Source organism: Rhincodon typus, chromosome 7 (genome assembly GCF_021869965.1).
Source record: "Rhincodon typus isolate 14 chromosome 7, sRhiTyp1.1, whole genome shotgun sequence".
Lineage (NCBI taxonomy): Eukaryota > Metazoa > Chordata > Chondrichthyes > Orectolobiformes > Rhincodontidae > Rhincodon > Rhincodon typus.
Genome location: NC_063338.1, coordinates 19,443,677 through 19,471,173, shown reverse-complemented (window position 1 = coordinate 19,471,173; position 27,497 = coordinate 19,443,677). Strand labels below are relative to the sequence as shown.

The 27,497-nt window shown below is 44.7% G+C and overlaps 1 protein-coding gene across 1 annotated transcript in view; it reads right to left on the bottom strand.

The window, feature by feature from the left end:
• Nucleotides 1-27,497, bottom strand: part of ahr2 (aryl hydrocarbon receptor 2) — a 138,234-nt gene that overhangs the window by 109,865 nt on the left and 872 nt on the right. The window lies entirely within an intron of this gene.

Below are 27,497 nucleotides of genomic sequence, written 5' to 3'. Positions count from 1 at the left end.
ACCGCATCCCAAAACCAGTCCAGCTCGTCCCTGCCTCCCTAACCTGTTCTTCCTCCCACCTATCCCCTCCTCCCACCTCAAGCCGCACCTCCATCTCCTACCGACCAACCTCATCCCACCCCCTTGACCTGTCCGTCCTCCCTGGACTGACCTATCCCCTTCCTAACTCCCCACCTACACTCACCTTTCCTGGCCCCATCCCCGCCTCTTTGACCTGTTTGTTTCTTCTCCACCTATCCTCTCCTCTATCCCTCTTCTATCCGCCTCCCACTCTCTCCCTATTTATTTCAAAACCCCCTTCCCCTCCCCCTTTTCTGATGAAGGGTCTAGGCCCGAAACGTCAGCCTCTCTGCTCCTATGATGCTGCTTGGCCTGCTGTGTTCATCCAGCCCTGCACCTTGTTGTCTCAGTTTCCAGAGGCTGCTGGGTTGATAATCCAATGGCACATGTCTAAGGTGATTGACAAAAGAACTCGATCCAACATGAGGAAGACATTTTTACGTAAGAACAGTGGTTTGATTTCAGAGTGGACTGTTTGACTGGATTAAAAGAAAGACGTAGACACATCTTTCAAAGGGAACTGAATAAATATTTGTAGAGGATAAAAAGATGCAGGGAGCTCGTCTTTTCAATTCGTCTATGGGTCATCAGCCTCCTTGACCACCCAAATTACCCTTGGAGACAGATTTGCTCGCCCATTTCATTTTTCTGAAGGGTTCAGACCTGAAATGTCAGCTTTCCTGCTCCTCTGATGCTGATTGGCCTGCTGTGCCCATCCAGTCTACATCTTGTTATCTCAGATTCTCCAGCATCGGCAGTTCCTATTAGCTTTGAATATAGATTTCTTTTTAGTTGGCAGAAATTAAATTCCACTCCACCAGTTGTCATGGGGAATGCAAACGCAAAAGTCTATCACAAGCTTGGGCACATTACCGCCCAGCTTGGAGTGTAAAACTCCTAATATACCAGGGAGGATCACCACTTGTAATGAACTGAAAGCTGACACCAATCCAGATTCGTCAACAATAAAGAATTCAAATTGGTTGAGGCTTGGCACACTTCATCACAGTCGTAACCCTGCTGGGTAAGTCAAGACAGTAACAACAGGGACAGACTGCAATAGATGTGGTTGAAGCTACTCAATGTTCAGATCCAGCCAGAGGCCAGTGTAAACAATGGTAGTTCGAATAAAACACAAAAAAGTCATTAACTTCAATAACTAAAGCAGCCAACAGTCTCACTAGACATTGAACTTCAGAAAAGTTGAGCAAATTGGCAATGTTTGCCAAAGGAAGTTAATTGGAAACTTTAAATCAACGATTTCACCGTAAGGTAACCACACAGAGATATTGAAAAGCCAGATTAGGCCACAAAAGCCTTGATCTTGTGGAGTTAGCGGATAGTGAGTGGATTTCACAGAATGGGTCAGCCAGTTTTAGCAAGTCGAAGCATGGAGAAAAAAGACAAGATGACATTTTCTGATCTGGAATCCAATTCTTTCACACCCCACATTATCAGTTCACCAGAGAGAGATCCAGTCATTGACCTTAGATATCACGGTGTGTCGGTGGAGGAACACAGCCGGCCAGGCAGCACCAGAGGAGCAGGAAAGCTGACAGTTCGGGTTGGGACCGTTCTTCTGACCGGAAACGTCAGCTTTCCTTGCTCCTCTGATGCTGCCTGGCCTGCTGTGTTCCTCCAGCTCCACACCGTGTTATCTCTGACTCCAGCATCGGCAGTTCTTACTATCTCTCAGTCATTGACCTATCCTCTCATCTCGGTGCTAACGGTCTCCCTCCAACCAGACAGTTTGTGAAGACTACGGACACAACAGCCAAAGCATGCCGCTGATAACTTCAAACTGACCACTCTCAAACTCACAGAGGTATACAGCATGGAAAAAGACCCTTCGGTCCAACTTGACCATGCCGACCCCGCATCTTATATAAAACTAGTCCCATTTACCAGCAATTGGCTCACATCCCTCGAAACTCTTCCTATTCGTACACCCATCCAGATGCCTTTTAAAGTGGCCTCAGCCACTTCCTCTCGAAGCCCATTCCAAATACACACCACCCTCTGCGTGAAAAAGTTGCCCCTCAGGTCCCTTTTAAATCTTTCCCTTCTCACCTTAAACCTATGCCCTCTAGTTTTGAACTCCCTCACCCTGGGGAAAAGAACTTGCATAATTACTGATCCATGCCATTTATGATTTTATAAACCTCTATAAAGGTCACTCTGACGCTCCAGGGAAAGTAGCCCCAGCCTATTCGGCCTCTCCCTACAGCTCAAACCCTCCAACCCTGGCAACATCCTCATAAATCTTTTCTGAACCCTTTCTATTTTTACAACATCCTTCTTTTATGGTGAGGGGGAGAAGGGGGGGAACCAGAATTGCTCACAATGCTCCAAAAGTGGATGAACCAATGTCCCGTACAGCCACAACATGACCTCCCGACTCCTATACTCAATACCAGTAAAGGCAAGCGTACCAAACGCCTTCGTCACTATCCAATCTACCTGCAACTTCAACTCCAAGGAACTACGAACCTCCACCCCAGCTCTCTTTGTTCAGCAACACTCCCAGGACATCCACAAAAGATCTCCACAAAATTAAAACAAAGAAACGGAGATCTGAAACAGACAAAAACAGAAATAGCTGGAGAAACTCAGCAGGTCTGGGAGTATCTGCGAAAACAGAGTTTCAGCTCTCTATAAACACCCTGGACTCTGAGCATCAGTGTGGAATATATTGCCTCTTTCCACTGAGGGTGTGCTGCACTAAGAATGCACCGTCTTTCACATGTAGCATTAAATAGCGGGTCTCGTCTGCCATCTCAGAAAGATGTCAAAGATCCCAATGACACTTTTTCAAACAGCAAGAACATCCCCCATATTGCCCTGGAAAACATTTAATTCTGCAATTCAACAATATTAAAAAAAGATCATCTGCTGACTGTAGGAACTTGCGGTGCACAAATTGGGTCCTGTACTACAACAGTCTTTGCACCTGACACTTATTTCACTCGCAGTCAAATTAATTGGGACATCCTGAGGTCATGAAAGTTGCTATATAAATGAAAAGCATTTTCATTTCTAACCATACTTGCTGCATGAAGGTTCCATTTATACTTAGAAGTGCTTTGTCATCTATTTTTAAAATAAATCTATTGCAGCACCAGCTTATAATCTGCAAAAAAAAAAAACACACACAGTCTCAGGTATGGAGATTTCTGGTCTCTAATTGCAATAACTTGGAAGCTGTCCCTAATTGAACTTCAATCAGCTTGTACACAACTGGTCAGTTTGTGCTAACTGCGCCATTATTTCAGTTAACACTCCTCATCCACCTCATTGAAAGAACACTTCGATCTTCCTTTTGAAGGGTTTGCCCATGGCAGGGAGATCTCAGTATTGTATTCCCCCATATGAATTCTGCTACCAGTAACCCTCAGGGGCTCACTTTGATCGTAAAATCAACGATGAGGCAGAACTCCTGTCCTGCTTCTTAGCAGACTTGAAACTTCCTTTAGTTCTTTTCCCGGGTGTATTAAATTTCATTCAAAGAGGCTGGTACTGAGAACAAAATTAAATCCACCTCCGTAGCCTTCAGCGAGGATTACTAGGAGTCACTGTGAGCATGAGAGACCTGAGTCATGCAACACCTGAGACATGCCTGGAGTGCTACAAAGGTATTTCAAACTCAATGTTCAAAACAAGAAAGGAAAAGAGGATCTTGCTTGCTGCTAGACAAATGTCAAATTTCAATCACCTCGAGTCAGTAGGATAATAGTGTCCAGCTTTCAGACCTCTCACAGAAAGAAACCATACAGTGTAGCGTGTAAATTTCAAAATGTTCAGATAGAAAGATCATCGCAGCCTGAGGGATGTCAGCGATTTGAAAGAGAAATAGAAATGACGCCAGGGAAGGGGTGGGGCACAACAGTGAGAACCACGGGCCTCGTGGCTTAGTCTCAAAATGAAAGCATCAAAAAGACGACAGTCGCTTTTGAATTCTGGGACCCTCACTCCGCCCAAACACGGTATAAGAAGAAAACGTGGGGCCAATTTGAATGAGCCGACAGGATTCAGTCTTACAGCTGAGGACAATGGGGTGTGACACTATTGTGTTTGTTTTCCCCAGCCCCGCTTAAGTAACAAGCCCAAGGAGGATAACAGGCTGCAGTTAATTATCTGGTTCCACCGAAGCATTTAAAATGGAACAAACTGTAGTGTTACAGGGAGAAGGCAGTAGAATGGTATCAAGTGAAATGCACAGGACAATGGGCTGAATGGCCTCATTCTACGCTATAATAACCCTGCAATTACAGCCAGTCAGGAAGGGGAAAGAAAGGCATCGACATGAAGAGTTCCTGTGGTGGATGTTAGCAATATTTAAAATTGTATTTAATTTCGTGGGTGGACAGCATCAATTGGGGTTTCACTTGAGCAGACAGAGAGGCACTAACTGAAGCTGTTGTGTGGTTGAGTTAGGAGGTAGATGCTTAGACGGAATAAAGATTGGCTTCTGTATTATCCTTCACCAACTGGTGTCCTGCAAGAAACAGCAGAGAGCTAGGGGTCAGTATTCACGAATCAGAGGTAGGTGACACAATGGAGGACTGCAGCACTGACCATGTAAACACAGTTGGGCATAAGATTCTCATTGGTTAGTAGCTAATAACTAGGTTTAATGAACTCCACACGTGGGCATAAGGAAAACAGTACAAAGGAAGATCATCACACTTACATAAAGTGTGCTCTTTTCTACAGAAGGATTTTAAATATAGCCAAAGTTTGTTATTAATTTCATCCACATGCATGGTGTTATTTGAAGGAATGTACTGTAAGTATCTCTACGTTTCTAATAAGAGAACTACGGTGACATCTGCAGTCAGATATCTCCAACATCAGCTGAGTTACTCCCTCAGCCAATACTCAGTTCCCGGCATATCCTCCGTCTCCTACTCCAGGAAACTCTTCAATTAATGTCCAAATTCTGAACCGGAACGTGCATTATTGGGTTTCTAAAGGGCTTCTTAAATCCAAGTCAATGAGACACCATGGGTCGTTCCTAAATAGGGTTCTCTTTGAACAGAATACATAGTTCATGGAGCGATCCCAGGGATGAAGGCCTACAGCAACGTGGATGATTTAGAGAAGCTGGGGTTGTTCTCCATCAGGCAGAGGAGACCAAAAGGGCATTTGATCAAAGTGATTAAAATGATAAACGGTTCAGACAGAGAAAGCCATTTCCAATGGCGGAAGGATCAGTAAGCAGACAGCTTTAATTTCAACTGATTGACAAAATATCCAATAGTGACAGGAGGAAAAAAAGCTTCTTTAAACAATGGGTGGCAAAGATCTGTAATGCAATAAGGTGGCAGGAGGATTTGGGTAAAAGAATGGGGTGGAGTGGGTGCGGAGTGGGAACGACTGAGTGCCATTTGATTACAGACTTAATGGACTGAAAAGCCAGTTTCTGTACTGCACCATACTACAGTTCACATCGCAGTATTGACCAATAAGGAATTGAAGTGCGTGGGGAGCGAACACATCATCGCAAGTTTAATACCCAGTTTGGACTGTCAGAATGAGACTTCCCAATAGTTCTGGGATGTGGGATGTGGGATATTGTTGGATTAGTGAAAGACAACCTTCATCAGATTTCCCCAACACATGATGATGTGGATGTGACTGCAGGAAGGATTACCCCTGGTGTAAAATGCTGGGCCAAACCTCACGCAAACCAAGCTTAAAAACCACCAAGAGCCGTCACACAGCCATAAACAATGAATCTTGGCTCAACTTCCACAGTCACACATTGACTGGAACTCAAATCTGCACAACTTGAAGTGTTCTTCCACTGTTCAGGAGGACCTAATGGAGAACAAACACTCGACACTGTCTGAACTGAAATCCTTACGGTAAGTAGCTGCTGGGGTGTGTCACGTCAATGGGAATAATCAATCTCTGGTCACTGATTAACTCCGCAGGTTAGTTTATTTGTAAGAGTCAAACACCTTGTGAAGCAGACATTAGAGCAAACCAGTTGGGTGGGCATGTGGGTGTTGGGTCTCTGCGTGCCTGTGTAGCTAACTAGCAGGCAGAGTTGCCATACTGCATACAGAGAGCACATGGGCTCCTTGAAGGTGAACTCTCTAAAAGGCAAGATACATACAACAGGTCTGAGACTTCCAGCTGCTGCTCAGGCCTTTGTAATCCATAGCATTACACCGAATCAAATTGCAAATACCCTGACCCTGATTTCAAAGCTGAAACAATAAATTTAGCTACTGCATTTCTATATGAAATGCACTTCTGACTAAATCACTTATTCCCCCTTTTTGTACTAATTCAGTATTACATTAAAAAGCAATGAGTACAAACGGTTTTGTTTGGTCTTCAGCTTTATCTACAAGGTTCGGACTGAGAAAAGTCACCCCAGCATTGCCGTTGAAGTTTAATCAAGTGGGACGCCAAAGGATTTCAGTCTAAACTGCACACACGGTCTAACAGAGACAAAAGGTGGATCATGAGTATCACCTTAAACGTCGAAGTAATCAGCTGTCGATGTGTGGCCCCTCTGTGCTTTGGGGAGGATGGGTGCATAGGCAGTGTGGTAGGGATGGCAGGCGGACTCTCCATTCTCAGTCACCCTGTCAAATCTGGCAGTGATCAGTGAGAAACCCACTGCCAATAGCCCACTGACCATTGCCCATCCCAATTTTTACATGAGAAGGGGCAATAATTACAGTTGAGGCCCCAAATGATTGCTGGGGGCCATAGAGGAATCTGAACATAAGACTTTAAGAGAGGGGGAGGAAGGTGGGGCTGCTGAACAAAAAGAGGAAAAAGTCAACAATATTCCATGTGGAAAGAGACACTTGATGACGTTGATGCGGAACGTTATGACTGATGGCATTAGGTGCCCAGCTGGTAGCTCTGCTACTGACAGCCAGGAGGAGACTGGGCAATAGCTAGCAGTGAGCACCAGATGGCCAATTCTAGTTTCCCAGTCTAAAGACATGGAAGTCAAACATAAAGTCATTGCTAACAGGGGGGAATTAAACTTGGAGCCAGCAACACCTAGTACAGTTTAACTCATGGAGGGTGCTGACGAATAGAGACGAGACAAAACGTTAACACAGGCATATTTCACCTCCTGTGGAATAAAGGGTTAATTATATCTAAACTCTGGCAATACCTGCTGAGCGTAAGAAGCTATGTCATCATGATCCCAGATCACGTTGGACCTGATAGAAAAAGGCGCTGGGTGAAATCCTGCACCACCATACTTGTGTACATACTGACAATAAATGTGACCAGTCCACATTAATCTTGCATTCTATCCTTATGTGCCCTGAGCCCCTGGAAGTCAAAGCAGCCAATTTTGTGCCGTTCTCATGCATTTTAATATTGACAAGCTGACTCTTTTTCCAAACTCAAATCACTGGTTTTATATAATCCTAAACTACCAACCAGTGAGTTCCAGTCTGATTGGGACCCATAAATTATCAGCTGAGGAATGCCATCCATCAATGAAAGAAAGATGTGGGTTGCAATTTCCGATCGAAGTCCTGCTGGTTTTCTTCAAATACTTCCTCTGCAGGTGTTACATGTTGCTCACATCCTCTCGGGGCATCAATGAATTATGGGAAGAACCAAGACAAGACAGGCTCTATCTCACCTCCCATAACCCAAGGTCAAAGTGCCCTTCCCAAGTTCCACACAATTCTACAAAATGTTCATTGTCCCCTTTCCCAATACGACCACCTTTTGTTGACTAAGCAAGACTGTTCACACTTTTATTAAATGTTTTATCCAAAGGGCCAGAGTGCAATTGGTTGTATCTGCGATAAAACCAAGTCGAATTTGTCACTGCTTCTTAAGTACATCAAGACAGGGTGCAACTTCATGAAAAAGACAGAATATTTCCAGCCAGTAGGAGTGACTGGTTTGCATTTTGATAGGATTTTTACATTGACTTGTGTCAAAATTGGCCAATTTATTATGGCAGCCACTTAACAACAAAACAAGAGATGGGGACATCATTCTAGTTTCTACTATACCGCCCAGATCATAAGGCTAAGCAGTAGCTCCCTCACCTGGGAGTTGTCTACTTGTCAGTCATGGAAGTGACTTAGAAACCTGTAAAATTCTAATAGCACTAGATAGGGTAAACACAAAAGGACAATTCCAATGACTCAGGAGTCCAGAACCAGGCTCATAGTCTAAGGACAACAGCTCGGAACAAGTTGGTTTGAAAATATCTAGGCCAGTTAGGACTGAGACAAGAAGAAATTTCTTCAGCCAGAAAGTGGTGAATGCGTAGATTCTCTGCCATACAGAGCAAACGTGGCCAAAATACTGGCAGTTTTCATGAGGAGTTACATATAGTTCAGAGGGCTAAAGGGATCAAAGGGTCTAGGGACAAAGTGGAAACAGGGTACAGAGAGTTGTTGTGGTTGGCTGGCTCGCCAAGCTGGTTTGTTGTTCCGCAGATGTTTCATTCCCCAGCTGGGTAACATCATCAGTGCAGCCTCCGATGAAGCGCTGTTGTGTTTTCCCGCCTGGTTTTTAAAACTCTGCAAATAGTTCTGAGGAAGGGTCACCGGACCCGAAACGTTAACTCTGATTTTCTTCCCCTCACAGATGCTGCCAGACCTGCTGGGCTTTTCCAGCAACTTCTGTTTTTGTGGCCTCATCCCTCCTCATCTCTGAGACCTGCTCCAATCCTCCTGCAACGTCCCTGTTCTGCAGCCTCTATCAATTGCACAGACATTGGCGGCTGTGATTTCAGGAGCTTAGCTACAGAATTCCTTCCCTAAAATGCTCCGCCTCTCCCTTCTCCCGTGAGACACTCCTTACACCTACATCACTGACAAAACTTCAAGAGTCTTGTCCTAGAGATTTCAGCAACAAAAAAAAGGTATACAATTTCAAAGAGGACACAGCACAGTAGATGCCGAAAGGTTATTTTCCCCCAGTTGGAGAGTCTGGAACATGGGCTCAGGATAACGGGTGGGTCACTTAAAGACTCAAATCAGGAGAAATGTCTTCACTGAAGGGAGATGGTGAATCTGTGGATCTCTCTCTCTCTCTGGAGAGCTGTGGCTACTCAGTCATTGAGCATGCGATCGATAGATTTTTGGACAAGGGAATTATGAAATATGGCGGGCCAGAAGAAAATGAGGGAATTGAGGATGAAACCAGCCATGGCCTTGTTGAATGATGGAGCAGACTCGTGGGACCAAACGACCAACTCCTTTATATTCTTAAAAATAAAGCACAGATGTTTTCCTCTGCCAGAGGTGCCGTGTAAATGCATGTTGTTGTTGCTGGCCTTACAGTAGAGCAGGTGGCATTAGACTCCAGGCTTAGTTAAACTCAGCACAGGTCAATACCGATGCAGGACCTTTCATGCTTTACACGACTCCACTGGATCAAATGGGTCTGGGGTGTTAAATCTAGAATTGCACATCAACTGCCTATTTCAGAATGTAAACCAGGAGGTCATTATGAAAGGCAGCGATTTACGTTTCCAGTTTCATACCCAGGTGACCAGAACAAAACCCACACTATGGGGTGAACTGGGTGTTCCATTTGTTAATTGATTTAACCTTCAGGGAGCTGAAGGGAGGAGAACTTTTGGGGGAAAGAAGGGGGTGATGGAGCCATTTCCCAACCTCCCGCTCCCCCCAAAAAAAAACAGGGTCAGCGACAACACAGATGCCTTTGAAGATCCGACGATGTCCTCTTTGGTCACAAGTATCCGTCGAACGAAGCATGTTGACAAAACACCATTCACACAGAGGCCAAAAAGGAAGATAATTAGCAACAGAAACCAGCGCGCGTTGCCAGAACATTTTTAAAAAAAAAAGTTTCTCTTCTCGAGATTGCAAAATAAACAGCTTCCCTTCCCTTCCTCCGCAACAAAGTCAATCATCCCTAGACAGGAAGCGGTGTACACAAAAAGAGGCAGCACAAAACATGGTGCAAGTAATTAGGACCAGAGTAACGTAACAACTTACACATGGTCTACAAGGGTCAAAACAGAGATAGTGAGTCAAATGGAAACTATTTGCTTTGGCCCTTGTTGTATCTGAGGCTGTATGGTTATCTCCATTGCTGAATGGGAGAGTAATGATTTCAGGCTAGTTGCTTTGCACTGTCTTACTGGAAACGATCCTTTTGAAGTGAGCTACTGCTTCTCTGTGCCAACTCCAGGTGATGTGCAGGAATCCAGTGGGCTATTGATAGGGGAAGAGAGGGAGGACGTATAAAATGAGGCAGGCATGCATGGAATCCATGTAGAGTGTTTTTATCTGTCCTTAACTCAACTGTGCTGTTTCTAATTATTATCTGGCCTCACTCTGTCATGCTGTGTGTATGTTTGCAACCTGAGCTCCTCGAAGTGTTTCAAAATGGCCAATGCTCTGGGGAATAGGGCTTGGTCCTTCACAATGGAAATGTAAAACCACTTTTGGAGAAGAAAAATGGCACTGTAACATTGCCGTATGGGGACAGAGAAACCGACACCCCATCTGGAAAAACAAAACATTTTTGTAAACTTATCATGTATCACAGTCCATGTATATGTTGGCATCAGCGCAGTCCATTGAGAAACTTGTGCTTTGCGTCGTCAGAGCTTCCCTTGTCATCATTACAACTTTGCTTTGGAATGTGCAACTAGCCCTTTGCATATACAACCTCGTGAGTAATACTATCCCTGCACAACACTGCCATCAACCCTCCCCCTACCCTTCCCCGTTAAAAGCCCCTCATTTCCGCACGTTATACTGTATCAGTCCAGTCCACTCATTTAATCTGTCGATATCCGCTTGTAAGTTTGTGTCATTCTCACTTCTTGCCTTCCTACCTATTTTAGCATCATCTGCAAACCTGGCCACAGTACATTCACTTCCATCATTCAAGCCATTAATACATATCGTAAATAATTGTGACCATAGCACTGATCGGTGTGGCACTCCATAAGACCGCAAGACTTGGGAGAAGAAGTAAGCTATTCAGTCAATCGAGTCTGCTCTACCATTCAATCACTTCACTTGTTACAGGGCACCATCTTGAAAATACCCAGCTTTATACCAAAATCTCTGTTATATTTGTTAGCCATTCCAATTCATTAGCTCTTTCATCATCCTCTGGGCTCTTATCTTAAGTCATCTTACGTGCAATATCTTATTAAATGCCTTTTGAATATCTAACTGTAATGCCCTAGCACTCAGATCAGTTCAATTCAGGATCAAATGTAAAATCCTTCAGGTTTTCAGCAGGCATAGATCTCTGGGGTTTAAAACTAACATTGCGGAGTAACTGCCTACTATTTAATGTAAACAGGACATTGCTATCAAAGGGCAGTGATTAGCATAGACACCCACCAGGTTGAATACCCTGATGACCACTTCAAAGCTCTCAGAACTGGTTAAACAAGGTGCATCATTGATCAGTTGAATTCCATTTTAGAGACGGTGATGATGGATGGGGTGGAAATCCAAATTCTAACTGAACCCAATGGGTTATCTGCCAGCAAATGTAACTCAATTTGGCCCCAATATTTCAGGTCAATGGTATTTCATCACAACCGCTGGTACAAAACATTGCAGGTAGCACCATTGCAGCTCTATACCCTTCCTCCATATCTATCTAAGGTCAGGGGCTTTGAAGACATCAATATAACATCCAGATTGTAATCCAGAGAGGCAGTAAGGCTCACTTGCAGAGTTGGTCACATCTACGATTGATGAGGCTGTAGGTACTGGGTCATACTGACAAGTGTCAGGTCAAAGGAAAAGTCAGGTATAAATGCATCCCTGTCCCATTTCATTGGTTTGGAGAATCTTAGCACTCAATAGCATAATAATGTCTTGAATTATCCATCATTGGAGTTCATTCCAGCCCCTTTACAATCCAAGTCGATCTCCCTTTTGATCTGCAGCCCACCCTGTAAGAAGGGTTCAAGTCACTCCCAAGGTATACAAGGCAGTAACCTCAACTTCTGTATTCAGCCCTCCCTGGCATCTGCCACTTTTAAGTCAGCTTCAAATGCAAAGGCACAAAGAGGGGTGACAATTCATCAGCTCCTCTACCTTCAACTGTTCCTGCTTGAGGGAACCCAGCCAAAAGTTAGATATTCACCAGGGGAAAAGGCTGGATGAATATCGTCACTGATAAACAGAGATGGTGGCAGGTAGTGAGTGTACGTGACACATTCAGGGCCACAGGAGCTGAGCGAGGTGCGCGCCAGTGGGGTAGATCAGGTCAATGTGAGCTCAGTAGTGACCCACTCCAGGTCCAACATGCCGTCGGGTCAACCTGCACCAGGTTTTGCTCCCAAGCAGAAGAGTACACGTGTTGTCCATAGACAACGGCCTGAAGCCATGTTTGCTGTTTCTTCTTCACCACAAAAATATGATGGCTTTTAATCACAACCAGCCCTTCGTCGCAGTGGTACATACAATTACTGGCATGAGAACGAGGGAGGGCAAAAACATAGCACAAGTCAGAGAATGAGAGAGGAAAGAAAAATAATGAGTGAAACAGCCCAACCGTTACTACACCTTGAATGATTTCTCATCCACGCCAGTGAGGGAAAAAAAAACAAGAGGAGTGGTGGAGGGGAGAACACAATTATCAAAGTGTTTAGCAAGTCATGAATGAGGCCAACTCAAAAAGACACAACCGACAGCATCCAGGCCGTCACCACGAAACAAAGTGGCACGGAGTGGCGGCAGTGAGTGGAGAGGGGAACATGGCTCGAAAACACTCAGCTGCTTTTGGCAGGCTTATCTTCTAGGAGCTGGATAATGTTTCCTAACAGTTTTATGCCCTTCACCTGCAATGCACATGGGGTTGGCCAAAAAGCCTGGGGAAATCTGTTGGCCTCTTTGGGAAGATGTTCGACATAAATGATTCATTCTCATTCCATCGTGTTTTTAATCAATGTTTTATTCAGGCCCGTGGAATCATTTTAATAACCTCATCTTGCGCATTAAAGGCATATATAGGTTTATGGCAAGACACCTACACGGCTTGCGGACTGTAAAATTCAGCTACCACTCAAGGAGGTAGGGCAGGAAGCCTGGGCTGGGCTTGACTGCACATTAATGTGGGTATTTAAATGGAGTTAGCTGCTAATTAACCTGCTTTCAAAAGCAGTACGTCATTTTTGCATCAAACCAGTGCTGACATGTTGCAGGAAGACTGCAGCACAATCGAAATCCTCTGCCTCTCATTCCAATGGAGGGGTACCGACCCGCGACATTAACTCTGTTTTTCTCCCCACTGAGGCTGCCAGACCTGCTGAGCATTTCCAGCACCTTCCTGTTTTTAAAACTCTTCCCTTTTGTATACGCAATGGTGCATCAAAAACACTAACTGAGCTCGCTCAGTAACTATTGTTACAGAAAAATGAAGCTCCCTTTCGATAGCTGGACACAGGCATTAACGGCTCTCGTTACAGTACAGTGCAAATTCTCACAATAATCAACAGCAGAAAAAAAAAAGTATGCATTTACTAAATTTCTCAAAAGCATCTTGCAGGGCCTGGCAGCTGTTTAGGTACATGAGATCCCACTAACAGGGCATGAAAAGGAAAGTGATCAGCCATTCAGCTATAGACGGGGTTGCTTGGTGTCAGCTACAGATTTGGGACAGCTCTTCAATGTGTTTCAATCAGATCTCGGCCAGAGCACAGCCGCACAGCAGCACAGCAATATTGTCGCTGGAAATAAACAGAAGGTCATTGACCCAAACGCCACGACCCTCTCCACACACACAGATTGTTTGCAGAACTTGATTTTTATTCCAGCCACATTCCCCTTCCGTCTACTCTAAAACGTCGGAGGAGCAAAATTACCCAGATGGCTCATTTTCCCACAGCTTCTTCCCCAGAAGGATACTCATCGTAGGAGCTGGAGGTGGACATTCAGCCCCCTCAAGACTGTCCCACCATTTGAAAATGATCGTAGGGACATGGTGCTTCAAATGCACCTTCCTACATGATCCCTTGATTCCCCCAGTGCCCCAAAACAATTGCAGTCTAATAACCCGTTTTCAATAGCAAGCTTCCACAGCTCTTCGAGATAAAGGATGTTGCAGGGTTGGAGGATTTGAGCTACGGGGAGAGGCTGATTAGGCTGGGGCTACTTTCCCTGGAGCATCAGGTGCTGAGGGGTGACCTTATAGAAGTTTATAAAATCATGAGGGGCATGCAAAGGGTGAATGGTTAAGGTCTTTTTCCCCAGGATAGGGGAGTCCAAAACTAGGTTTAAGTTGAAAGGGGAAAGATTTAAAAGGGACCAAAGGGCAACTTTTTCACGCAGAGGGTGGTGCGTGTATGGAATGAGCTTCTACAGGAGGTGGTGGAGGCTGGTACAATTACCACATTTAAAAGGCATCTGGACGGGTATATGAACAGGAAGGGTTTAGAGGGATTTAGACCAAATGCTGGCAAATGGGACTAGATTAATTTAGGATATCTGGTCAGCATGGATGTGTTGGACTGAAGGGTCTGTTTCCATGCTGTACATCGATGACTCAATTCCATCGATTCACAATCCTCCGGCACAGTGACATTTCTCATTACCTTGGTCCTCAACAGCCACACCCTTAACCGTATAGCATGTCCCTTGTGCTTTAGGTTTCCCAGCTACTCAACACCTAACCCTGTACTAGTCCCTTGTAGCACCATACTGGTTTCAATGGGATCAAGTCAGATTTTCCAAGGAATGGCGGGAGATGGGAGGGAGGGTTGGGTAGACAGAGATACAGTGAGAGGTCAGGGTCTGATAAAATGTAGCTTGGGCTATGGGTGAGACAACCGTGGGGTCACTCGAATAGTCACCAGGGAGTTAAGACTATGTATTTAACAGCGTAGTCTTTCCCGAGTAACCATTCACTTACTTTCAGCAGAATCCTCCAACTTAAAATGGAGATGATCAGATTGAGGAATGTTTCCAGGACAGTTCCTTCGTAGTCTGCCACAATGGGGATTCCACAGGGAGCCATGCGCAACACCCATCCACTCTGGATTAACGACCGAGCAGTCACTGGAAAAATCCTGGCCATCATTTCTCATTCTAAACGTGAGGGAACGCAAGTCCATTCTACTTGGTCTCACCTCAAAGTGAATCCTTCTCATCCACCACCATCCCTTCCTGGGCCCATTACGCCCAATTCTGGGCAGAGCAGCAGGGAGGTGCGAGTACTTGAAAAGACAAACCAGAATTATCGCCTTAGATTTTCAGGAATGCCCCTCTTACCATCTGAAGAGCTGGCAACAATACCAGCCTGCCTTGTAGCTGTTTATCAAGTGTGAACTACCTGGAGATGACACTGCTAACTCTCTCAACAAGAAGTCTCACCTCAGAGAGCAATCTGATTGGCCAACAGCCCCATCAACCCTACAGTACCCAAAGCTACAAAGGATAGGATTGATGCACAGTGCCCAGAAGCCAAATCCCAGGAGGTAAGTGTTGGGAGTCTCAGGGGGGCAGGGGAGTTGGGGTGGGGTGGGATGCAAGGGTACTGCTGACAAGGGACATGTTTGGGGGCAGCAGATAGATCAGTGCTGAAAAGGGGACTTCCTCTTTTCCAAACAGGCCCGGGGCAAGGCAATTTCCTAGGCCCCGTCTCAAGTTCCTGAACCCTCAAATCTGCGGGAATACTGAGGCTGGGCAGAAATGGTCCACGGATGGTCACTCAAGGAGCTTGAAATGGGCCAAGAGCAGACTTAAGCCTCCCCCATCACAGCATACCATCATGTGGAGAAGGGCTTGCATGATGCGGTGGTAGTGTCCATACCTTCGAGCTAGGAGACCCTGGTTTCAGTGCCACCCGCTCCAGGGCAGTGTCTAAAGATGTCCAAGCAGGTTGATTAAAAACAGTAATATTGCAGAGAGATTGGATGGGGATGGGCAACAGGCCAGTCAGAGACCATCTGGAGAATATTACAGGTATTTCCCCCCCACCTGCCCCTTAGGGGAGGAATTTTAAATTCTGCCCCATGTTCCCTACACATTGACACACGTGAGCCCATTGGCTGGCCACGTAGACGACTATTCTTCAGCACAATCCACTTTGCTATATCAACAATAAGTTTGCATTTCCATCTTAGGACAGATGATGCAGAAGTCAATTGATAGTTGATGGAATTTTGTTCGTGCCATGCCTCATGGGAGAATGCAATTTCGGTCTCCAATCTAAATGGGTTAAGTTGTTAAGCATCCAAAGAGGAACTGGGATATAGTTCCAATTCAGAATGGTGTGGGGCTTGGAGAGGGAATTGCAGAGGGCGGATGTCCTCCTAAATTGGTACAGGTCACAGATTTGGGGAGGTGCGACCTCAGAACGATGTTCATGATTGCATTTGATTTGATGTATTGCCAGTAGGAAGATAGTGTGGCCTTGACATTCAGGTTTCTTGTGAACAGTGCCAGTAAAAAGAAAAGCAGACCACCAAGAACTCCCCTTAGACCTGGGCACTAGATTGGGCAGTGTCATGAACGACATGCAACTACAAACAGGCACCCAGTTCAAATTAAAGGCCAGGCGAGAGAGAAGATAAAAGTGGCAGGTTGTAACATCAGCGCTGCACGTGGTAAATTTGCAGCAGTTTTTTTTTTAAACTGAAGGTAACATTCCATAAAAAGGAAGCAGGACTCCACACAAGTCAGATACTATGAATTATTCGAGTAACCTCGCCTATGTTCTTGCAATCAGTGTGCAGTTATTAAGCTGCGTTTATACGCCACTTCAACTATCAGTTTCATCTAGGGCAGCACTCCCTCAGCACTGAATATACAGGCAGAAACACTCAATACATTGTACCCTTACAATATTCTAACCCAGAGAAAGAGAAGACAAACAAAATACAATGACAGTTCCTATTCATGATTCCAAACAACTTTGTTGGAATTTTGGGTCCCAGTGTACAACGTAACTTAATCTTACACACACACTCTTCATTTCAGAGTCACTACCATAAGTGCAAAGACGGCTGTTTAAACTTTAATGTCTCAGTGCCATTTTCATTAAATATGAATTGAAGGCATTTCCATTTACAAAGCACCAGCAGAGAGCTACAGCACAGCGGGAGATGTAAGGAAACAAGATGACAGAAGGACCAACGATAACAACACGTGCGGGCTCAAATCAGGACGTGAATTCGTTGAAGGGGAGGTGAAGCCACAAAGCAACCTTTAGTCTTCAAGCACACCATCTAGTTGATGTCTCAATATTGCTGTGCATACTGTGTAGCAAAGAAAATGCCCCAAGATTTCAGCAAGCTGGTCACTCAACTTAGAAACGTCACTTTTCTTCCCCCCAACCCCAACACAGCAGCTGACACCACTGCTCAGTAAACAGAACATTTGGATCCCATTCCGTCACTGCCCAAATATCCTAGATATCTGGCTGGAAGCTGGTTATCATATCAAAGAGCTTGCAACGTGAATAGGTGGGTCCATTCCAAGCAATTCCACAGATTACGATTCCCCAATATCGCTGAGCACAGGATTACAAAGGGGTGAGATCTGTGCTTTTTTGTACAGAGCCTTGTTCATAACTTTTGTCGATAATAATTGCTTTCTGGGCACCGCATACCTCAGGAAGGACATACTGATTCAGAAGTGGGCACAGTGCAGATTCAGCAGAATGATACCAAAGGGTTAGTGAAGATCAAATTAGGAAGACAAGTTGGCTTACAGACCCTCATGTTCAGAAGATTGCAGTCAGGTCATCATAGGATTCATTCAAAAAGGAATGAGAAGAAGGAAGAACATGCAGAGCTACAGTGAGATGGCGAAAGTATGGGACTAGGTACGTCACTCATTTGGACAGCTGACATGATGGGCCGAATGACCTCCCGCTGTCCAGTGTTTAAAATGACAGTGAGACTCAATAGAGGGCATAAAATGCTTTATACCCTGGTGGGAGAAATCAGTAAGAAAGGCAACATAATTTACAGATGTAAGGGCATTTCAGAGAATAATGAAAGTACTTTTACAAGAAACACGGTAGCAAAAATCTCCAAGCTCTTCCCCATCCCCCTACCTGCGGAAGGCTCTGAATGTTGTGGGTGGGTCAATTGGAGCATGAGAGATTGTGAAGTTCTCGTCAGACAAGAGCATGAAGTCAAGGTTGACAATGGAGTGGAGAAAGCCTGAGGAGCTGACTGGCATCCTCTTGTTCCACAGGGGAGAAATGGAAAATCTGTCCCGTCACTGCCGCTCACACCCCCTGTGATAGAAAATGTGTGCTCACCCACTGCACCCTGGGAATGACATGGGATACTGGGACACCTAGCAATAGGCAAGCACAGTCAATGGGAAACAAGTCACATCCATAGACAGATTCAACGCGTCTCGTCTCCCGTGCAGGACCTGGGCTTCACACCAGAGATCGTCATCACCCATCTACAGCCTTTGGACCTTGTCTCCTGATCACTACAACATGGGGGAGTTAGTCATGACATTCAGGGAATAGTTGACCCCTGCTGAAGAGCAAGAGATTACTCCCAAATTTTGGACCATTCAGGTGAATTGTTAGCCTGCTTGTTCGACCAGGAATACTAATAGTGTGACAGATACAGTCCTAAAGCAGAAACCTCAGACTGTCAGCAATGTAACAAACAAGTGATAATGGGCCCCACAATACATTAGCTGGGAGGCTAAAGTCACACGAGGCCTACAGCAAAATGGCTGCAATCAATAGCCTGAAATCAGCACTGTTCAGCTAGGCCCATCTTGCAGTATATCCTTTTTCCACGTTTCAACTGAAAGCAGCCAAGAAATGTGAAATCAAAAACTGAGATAGAGTGAAAAAGAAACAAAATCAAAAAGACACCTGACTGCACATTCAGGAGACTTCCGAGTGCCTAAGCAATGAGTCAGAGGACAAATCTATCATGACAGCGTTTAGCATCAAGGTAGTTAACTGTTCACATTCCAATAAAATTCATAACATCACCAACTCAAACCTCAAAAAAAGAAACCAGCAATGCTCAGTTGTCACCATTAATATCTTGCAGGATTTCTGCCTAGATCGATGGACCAGAGTTGTTTGGTTGTTGGAGATCAGCATCTCAAATCCAGGGTATCTCTGCGGTTGTTCCTCAAGGTAGTGTCCTAGACCCAACCACCTTCAGATGCTTCGATGACCTTCCCTCCATCATAAGGTCAGAAGTGGGGATGTTCACCATTCACGCCTCCTCAGATACTGAAGCAGTCCGTGTTCACATGCAACATAACCTGGACAATATCCAGGCTTGGACAGACAAATGGCAAGTAATGTTTGTGTCACACAAACGTCAGGCTATGACTATCACCAGTAAGAGACAATCTAATCACCGTCCCTTGACATTCAACAGTATTACCATCACTGAATCCCCCACTCTCAACATCCTGGGAGTCACCATTGACCAGAAACTCAACTGGACTCACCACAAACACAGTAGTGATAACAGCAGGTCAGAAGCTAGGAAGTAACTCACCTCCTGACTCCTCAAAGCCTGTCTGCCATCTACAAGACACAAGTCAGGAGTGTGGTGGAACATTCCCCACTTGCCTGGATGAGTGCAGCTTCAACAACACCCAAAAAGCTTGACACCAGCCAGGACAAAGCAGCCCACTTGATTGGTCCCACATCCACAAGCATCCAGTCCCTCCACCACCGACACTCAGTAGTAGCAGCGTGTACTATCTACAAGATACACTGCAGAAATTCACCAAAGATCCTCAGACAGCACCTTCCAAACTCACGACCACTTCCATCTAGAAGGACATGGGCAGCAGACACATGGGAACACCACCACCTTCAAGTTCCCCTTCAAGCCACTCACCATCCTAATTTGGAAATATATTGCCGCTCCTTCACTGTCACTGGGTCAAAATCCTGGAATTCCCTCCCTAATAGCATTGTAGGTCAACCAAAAGCAGGAGGACTGCAGCGGTTCAAGGCGGCAGCTCACCACCATCTCTCAAGGGCAACTAGGGACAGGCAAGAAATGCTGGCCAGCCAGCGACACCCACATCCCAAAAATGAATAAAAAACTCTGCTGGTTGGATTGCAAGATGTCTCAACCCAAGTCTACAAGCACAGGATGACACAGAACCAGGACTGGGAACAGATCTCTTAATGCTTAATATTGGTGGCTCAGTGGTTAGCACGGCTGCCTCACAGCGCCAGAGACCCGGGTCCAATTCTACCCTCGGGCTGTGTGGAGTTTGCATGTTCTCCCTATGACTGTGTGGGTTTCCTCTGGGTGCTCCAGTTTCCACCCACAGTCCAAAGATGTGCAGGTTAGATGGACTGGCCATGCTAAATTGCCCATAGCATCCAAGGATGTGCAGGCTAAGTGGGTTAGCTATGATAATTGTGGGGCTCTTCAGAGGGTCAGTACAGACTTGATGGACTGAATAGCCTCTATCTGCACTGTAGGGATTCTTTGCTTCAGGAATAAGATTTCCCTTGAATTACACTCTGACCAGCAAGCTGTAAAGGCCTAAAGCCCCTTCCCTACCCTAGAAAGGACTGAAGAGGCTTGATGGTGGTAGTTTCACAGCTTAATGGGGAAAGCAGCCTGGCCATTCACCCTTCAAACCAGTGTTTGAATGCAGCTCAGTAAAATACCTTGCTGATTTTCATTTGTACATTTCTTGGGCAAGATACATTAGCCCAGAAACAGAGTCAGAAGGGGGAGGAAAGAAAACAGTTGGAGTGGCACTAGCACTGAATCCACATTTAAATTTAATTTGGCGAAAGGGAGCCTCGAAGCAACTCTCCAAAACAGTCAATGGCCTAATGCTGACCAGATCACTTGTCTCCTCTGGTTTTCCAAGTTCTGTCGAGTTAATAGTGAAATCTGTGTGCAAAATCTGAAGAGGCCACTTCATAGCGGTACAACTGCACAGGTTGAGATCTGAGCCATCTCTTGAAACAGCTGAATCAAAGCAAAAATGGACTGTTACTAACTGGGTTCTCTCAGTCAGTTTGTGACAGGGAGCAAGAGGGAATTTCTGGGTCAAAGCTTTGTTTATGCCACTCTGCCCGAGCTCAGTCAGGCCAATCGCGCTATTTACAATTATCGTTACGCCTGAACTATGGGAAGGAGCAGGGCATGGACAGTGATAGACCTGTTCGTTACAAGGAGTGTTCACACTGCACCTTGACTGTAAATGAACAACTATAATTAGAGCAGTGCAGATGGATATCTTGGAGATTTGTCAGGATGGAGGTGACGACGGAGAGAAGGAAGGAAGAGGTCATGCAGGGATTTGGAAACAAAGGATGAGAATTTTCGAGTCAAGATGTTGCTAGACCAGGATCCACTGTCAGTCAGCGTGTTCATGCACAATGGGAAAACACAGCATGCATCAAGGTAAGACACGGGTAATGGTTTTCAAATGACCTCAAATTTCTCAGAAAATCATGGGAGAGAGGCCAGTGGAAATAGTTGAGTCTAGAGGTAATGAAGGCATGATGAACTGAGGGGGAACTGCAGTGACAGAGGTAGAAATGGGCATCTTTTGATTGTGTAAATTCTGCACAATTTCTCTGCTGGAACCAGCACTCTGAGCACAGTTTAAGGGTTGCCTGTGATGTCTCTTAAATATTGACTCTGTCATCGATGACTCCCAGGGGCCAAGCTTAGCACAAAGTAGGAACCAAATCAATAACCGTTGAATTTCATCTCCCAACCATCAAAGATCTGACCGTATCTCTCTCGTTTCTAACCCCACCGTCTCGAAGTGCATCCCACTCACTGCTGTATTCATCGGGTTGATTAAAGCCAACGTCTTACGTCAGTGGATCACAACAGGCTCCGTAACAGTGTATGCGTGTTGAATGAACTCAAAACAATCCTACATAAACACTGCTTCAACAAACAGGCAAGGTGGTAACCTTACATTATTCTGCTCACTGACCAAGAAGCACATTGCTCCTTGCAGGGGAAGTCTTGCTGTCACTAACCCCTCCCTTAAAAGGGTTTATTTTTCCCCCAGATTTAAACTCAAATCTTACATCCTTCCTTTTGTATGATCTTAACTTCAATATTTATCATTTTTGTGTTGAATCACCATCTGCGAATTACATCTGTTGACTGATCCACTTTGGATCATTAGCTGCACTGACTGAAGACGTGATGTGGAACACACATGACAGTTGAGATAATCCCTCTTCTGACATGCTCCCAGTTTTGGCTCAACAGTGTCTGCAGAAAATGATCTAGGCAGTCTCTGATGTAGATGTGCACCCAAGGGCACCACAGAAAGACATGCATTGCCAAAGCACTTTTCACAACCACACAGCTTCCCAAAGCTCAGTGGCCAATGCAATACTTAAATACAGTCACCGTTGTAACGTAGGAAACACCACAGCCAATACGCACACAGCAAGTTCCCAAAGAAATAATAACCAGGTTTTATTGATGTTGTTCGAAATGTTGTCCAAAGCACCAAGAACTTACTCCTGTGCTTGGTGACCATCAGCTCTTTTATGAACCTCAGAGTTCTTGACTTAACATCTCATGTGAACAATAGGACCTCTGACAGTGTGGCACTCCTTCAGGGCTGGACTAAAGGGTCAGCCCAAGATTACAGGCTGAAATTTCTGGAGTGGATAGCACAAGAACCCCATATAAAACAGTGTCATCATCTCCCCTACAGCATGCTTCCACAGTTCACAGGCTCTTCCCTTCCCTTATGAGGTGACATATCTTAAATCCCAATTGCTGCCTGAAGCCTCCAGACTTCCTTAAACACGTGCATGCCAACACTAATGTAAATCTGTACCATTCACACATCCACTGCCCTTGCAAACGGACATTAAAGGCAATCAGAGTTTGTGACTGAATTCTCAAATTGGTGCTGCAGACAGAGCCCCTGTTTCTGACCGCTCTGATCAAAGGATTCGTGCTAATTCAAAATGTTTTCCACGCCATAGCTCAATGATCAATAGAGCAGATTGTCAAAACATTTCCAACACCATATTCTCCTTTCGTTGTGAAATCCTTCCCACTGCTTAACAATTACTAAGAACATAGCCAAGACAAATAAACTAGCTCATGTACAAAACAGCCTTCCACATCTTCCAGGTGACACACCTCTGTCAGCTCACATACCAGACATTAGCAAGGTTTTGAGAGATTCTTAAAGCGCGCTGTTATGACAAATACCAGCTAGCTTGCAGCAACAACCTGCAGAAACTGCGCCAGTCATTGCTTGACTTCAGCATCTCACCTAACCCCCATGAATGACATCAGGTGGTCCCTAACCCTGTTGTACTAAAGAAAGGGATGGAGTCTCAGCTATACCAATATTTTTTAAAAATTGCCTGGCATTACTGCTTAAAACCATTGAGTTCCTGCCCACATGATATCAGCTGCTCCACTTAAAAATTACAACCAAGCTGCTGAAAACAAACTTACCAAGAACAGACTTGGTCAGTGGACTTGCCTCATATGGAAGCAATTTAGGATTTTATATTTTTTGGAGAACAGCTGGACAGGACTATAGTTTCCCTCATTGTAGACAGGCATGGAAGCATAGAACTCAATCACCAAAATTGAAAGGTTAAAAAACGCCACAGAAACTCAGCAACAGAAGCAGAAGTGAGCTACTTGGGAACCTACAGTTCCCCATTGCTTTCTCTATGGGGATGCTTTAAACAAGCAGAAATGCCTACCAATCAGCAGCCTTGTCTCCTGTAATGAGTTTGTCTAATCATCTGAAATTGGATGATCTCGCATTTGGCCTGAGGAGTGCAAGATGAAAAGCTTCAATAACATCTCTCTCTCTCTTCAGTAATATTCAAGAAATTAATTTAATTAGTCAGCCACTGGAAACCAATATTCTTGTATAATGTTAGTGCAAATAAAATTCTCATCATGCTCCCATATGCTGATTTATTCTGGAGTACAGTTACACAGCATAAGCAATCATTTGTAATCTCACCCAAGCGACCATTTTACATGTACAAGCCTTCATAGTGAGCATTACAAGGATGTTCCAGGCAGGGTGACATCATAGCCTTGCCCTGATCCTATTTTTGGGGAGGGGACTCCCTTAGATACTTTTGTCTCTTCGACTCATCGCAAAAACTGGACATTAGAGCAACACCCAGTCAGGTTACTGCTCATCAGCGCTCACACTTTGCAGAGTAACCCATACATGGGACACCTCTTGTTTGCCTTAGTTTCCCAATAACCACCATTCTCAGCTGACAGGATGGGTAGATGCCCTTGTACATGGCTAATCTGTAGTCAAGGAGTAAAAGGTGATGATGATATGGCGCTAAGCTTGATAAAAGCAAACTAGACTCTCATGTCAGCTCAACTGAACTCTCTTTCCTAAGTAAAGACTGCCCTGGAATGCTCTCCAGGCTTTGCATGGTTTCAGATCTATGCACCAAGAGAAAATGTTACAATGTTTAATTTTAAAAAGGGGAACAGGGGCAGGCCAATGTTTTTAAGAGGTTCAACTGAAGGTTTACTCAGCCATCTCTCAGACTCTGCACCGAGTGCCATGCAAGCTGACGACCAACAGACACCAACATCAATCATCACCACATTCAGGTTGTTTTTAGAGGAAGTTCTGGATGGAGCAGCTAGTGTATGCATGGCATTCAGTGAGAGCTCAGTGTCAAGTGGTCCTTCACTGTACCACTTCTTAGCTTCTGAGTGCTTATGCCAAGCGATGTGGCCAAAAACACACTCCATCCACAGATACAATTTGTACGTGCGTGCACAAGAGCAAGAGAGAACGAGAGTCCAAGGAAAAGAGAAAGAAAAAAAAGTGGGGGGGAAGAAACAGGTGTAACTTTTTACTTAGTTATCCATTGATTAAAAAGGGATATTTGTAAATAAAGTCAATGCAGACAAGAAAAAATCCACTCTGCTTCTTGTAGACACTGAACCAGAAACAATATCCCCTGATATCCACTTCCAAAATCTACCTGTGATTACCACAATTGGCACTTTCCCAATTTTCTTCTCCAACAGTTTGACCCTTGCAGGGATTCACGTTAGAAAATGCAGGGATCTGGACACTTTCCACCCACCATTCCTTCGAAAAACACATTGAACAGACATGGGATTTGCTGCTATTGAATCAATTTACAAGGTCCTCAGCTCCAGAGAGTAAAGGATGATGAAACAGCTTCCTGATCGAGACAGCGTAAGTAGACAAGTGGCAAGGAAGGAGCTGAAAATCAGTTCTGAGTCGGCACAAAGAGTTAATTTCTGTCTGAGATTCAGATGCACAGCTACTTTATGCTTACTCATTCGTGAAACGTGGATGTTGATGGCAAGGCCAGGCATTCATTCCTATAGAAAGGAGCAGCGTGCCATCTTCTTGAATACAGTGGAGTGATTTGTTAGGCCATTCCTGGGAGCATTAACAGTCAACCTCGCTGTAGGTCTGGAGACACATCTAGGCCAGACTGGGTAAGGATGGCAGATTCCCTTCCTTAAATGAACCAGATTGGTTTTTAAAACAACAGCTTAATCATTTTCATGTTCACCGTTTCTGGATTTGTTCTCTAATAATCAAATTTAAACTCCGCAGCTATCATGGTTTGATACATCTGCCTCCAAAATCACTGGAAGGTTAATTAGCAATCCCATAGACCAATGGTCTATTAACATTACCACTGTTTATTCAGGATCAATCACTGTATTTCTTTACAAGTTACGTCTTCTCAGCACCAGACAATACAGAGCGTGACTGCCATGCTACACACCATGTACACGACACACAGAAAAAATGTTTTTATAACGTGTGTCTGTGAGGCGGTGGGAAGAACCGAGAGGAATAAGAGGCCTGAGGTTTCAGACCGGGAAGTCCAGGATATTCTACAAGTTTGAATGAACCACAATCAGAAAGCATGAACACAATTCCCATCCCAACAACAAAGCTACTGTGCATCACTGACTCCGTGCTTCCTTGTTGCTCAGGGTAAGTGGGAATGCACAGCAATATTCTTTATGCTTCTGATATAATGCAAGACATCGCATCTCACCTCACCTGTTGTTAACAGCACATTATGACTCCAAGCCACACTTCACTCAAGAGAAACACCGGGACACAGCCTGACCAAACTGTTACCTCAACTAAACCGTGGGTTACAGCACATTCACCTTATGTACAAACAGTGCCAGCTTGCCAAATGAGCAAAAGGGAATCCACAACTATTAATCTCTCAGAGCAATACAATATTAATCTTTGCCAACACTGCTGTATTCCCAAACAGGTTGGGCCTCCGAGACACGTGCAAAGCTCCTCACACACTGGTGTGCCGAGTACACAGAGGATGAATACACATGCTAATAGTTTTTGTAAAGAAACATACAACTCAGTCTATTCACTGTCTGAATTGTACACATATGCGTCCAACTCCATCCCAGTCCAGAAAATACACACAGACTGAAATGTAGGCTCTAAAAGGAGCAACATATTGCACATTCTGAAGTCCCGGTGGAAAATGTAAACATGTTTCATCTCTAGCCTGTGTTGATTGAGGGTTGCATGAAAAATTGACTGAAACCGCAGCTGCTCACTTTCAAGCCCAAGAAAGACGTAAACAAAATGCTTTACCCTCACATGAAACTTGCACAGCAATCCTAACAATGTACTTGCATGTATCCATGCAGCTTTGTTTCTGAGTATGTCTGTGCGTGTTCATGTACCAAGTCAATGTATCTGAAGGAGTCCCAGCTTTGATTTTGTAGCCATGCCCAAGTGCGAATATGTTTATCTGGGTAACTGTGTCTCATCTCTGTCTACTTAAGAGTGAGAGTGTGCCAGTGAGTGAGTGAGTGTGTGTGTGTGTGTATTTGTTTGATTGTGTCTGTGAATATACTGTGAAAGTCTACATACCTGTGTTTGTGTATCTGTATTTGAATGCCTGTGCGTATTTTTGTATATGCATTCATCTGTGTCGGTGTTGTTGCTTGTGTGTGTTGGGGTGTGGCACTCGGAGCATTTGTGTATTTATCAGTGTCTCTAAATCCGTGTCCTGTGAGAGTATTTGCATTTCTGTATGGGTGGTGAGAATGTGGGAAGGGGCTACTACTTATGAGTGTCTGTATCCTACGTGAGTACATGTTTCGGTAGCTGTGTGCTGGGGTTGGGAAAGGGGTGCTATTTCAGGATTTGCACCAGTATGTCTGTGTGTATTTTAAGAACGTGCACGGATTTGATGGGTATTTGTGTGAATGTGTGTGCACTTAAGAGCGTGTGCACGCATTTGGGGGCATTGTGTGTGTGCATTTAAGAGCATGAGTATGTATATTTAAGAGCGTAGAAGTATATTTGTGGGGCATTTTCTGTATGTATTTGGGGATGTTTTCTGTGTGTATTTAGGGGTGTGTGTATATTTGGGGGTCTTTTCTGTATGTATTCAGGGGTGTGTGTATATTTGGGGGGCATTTTCTGCGCGCATTCAGGGGTGTGTGCATATCTGGGGGGCATTTTCTG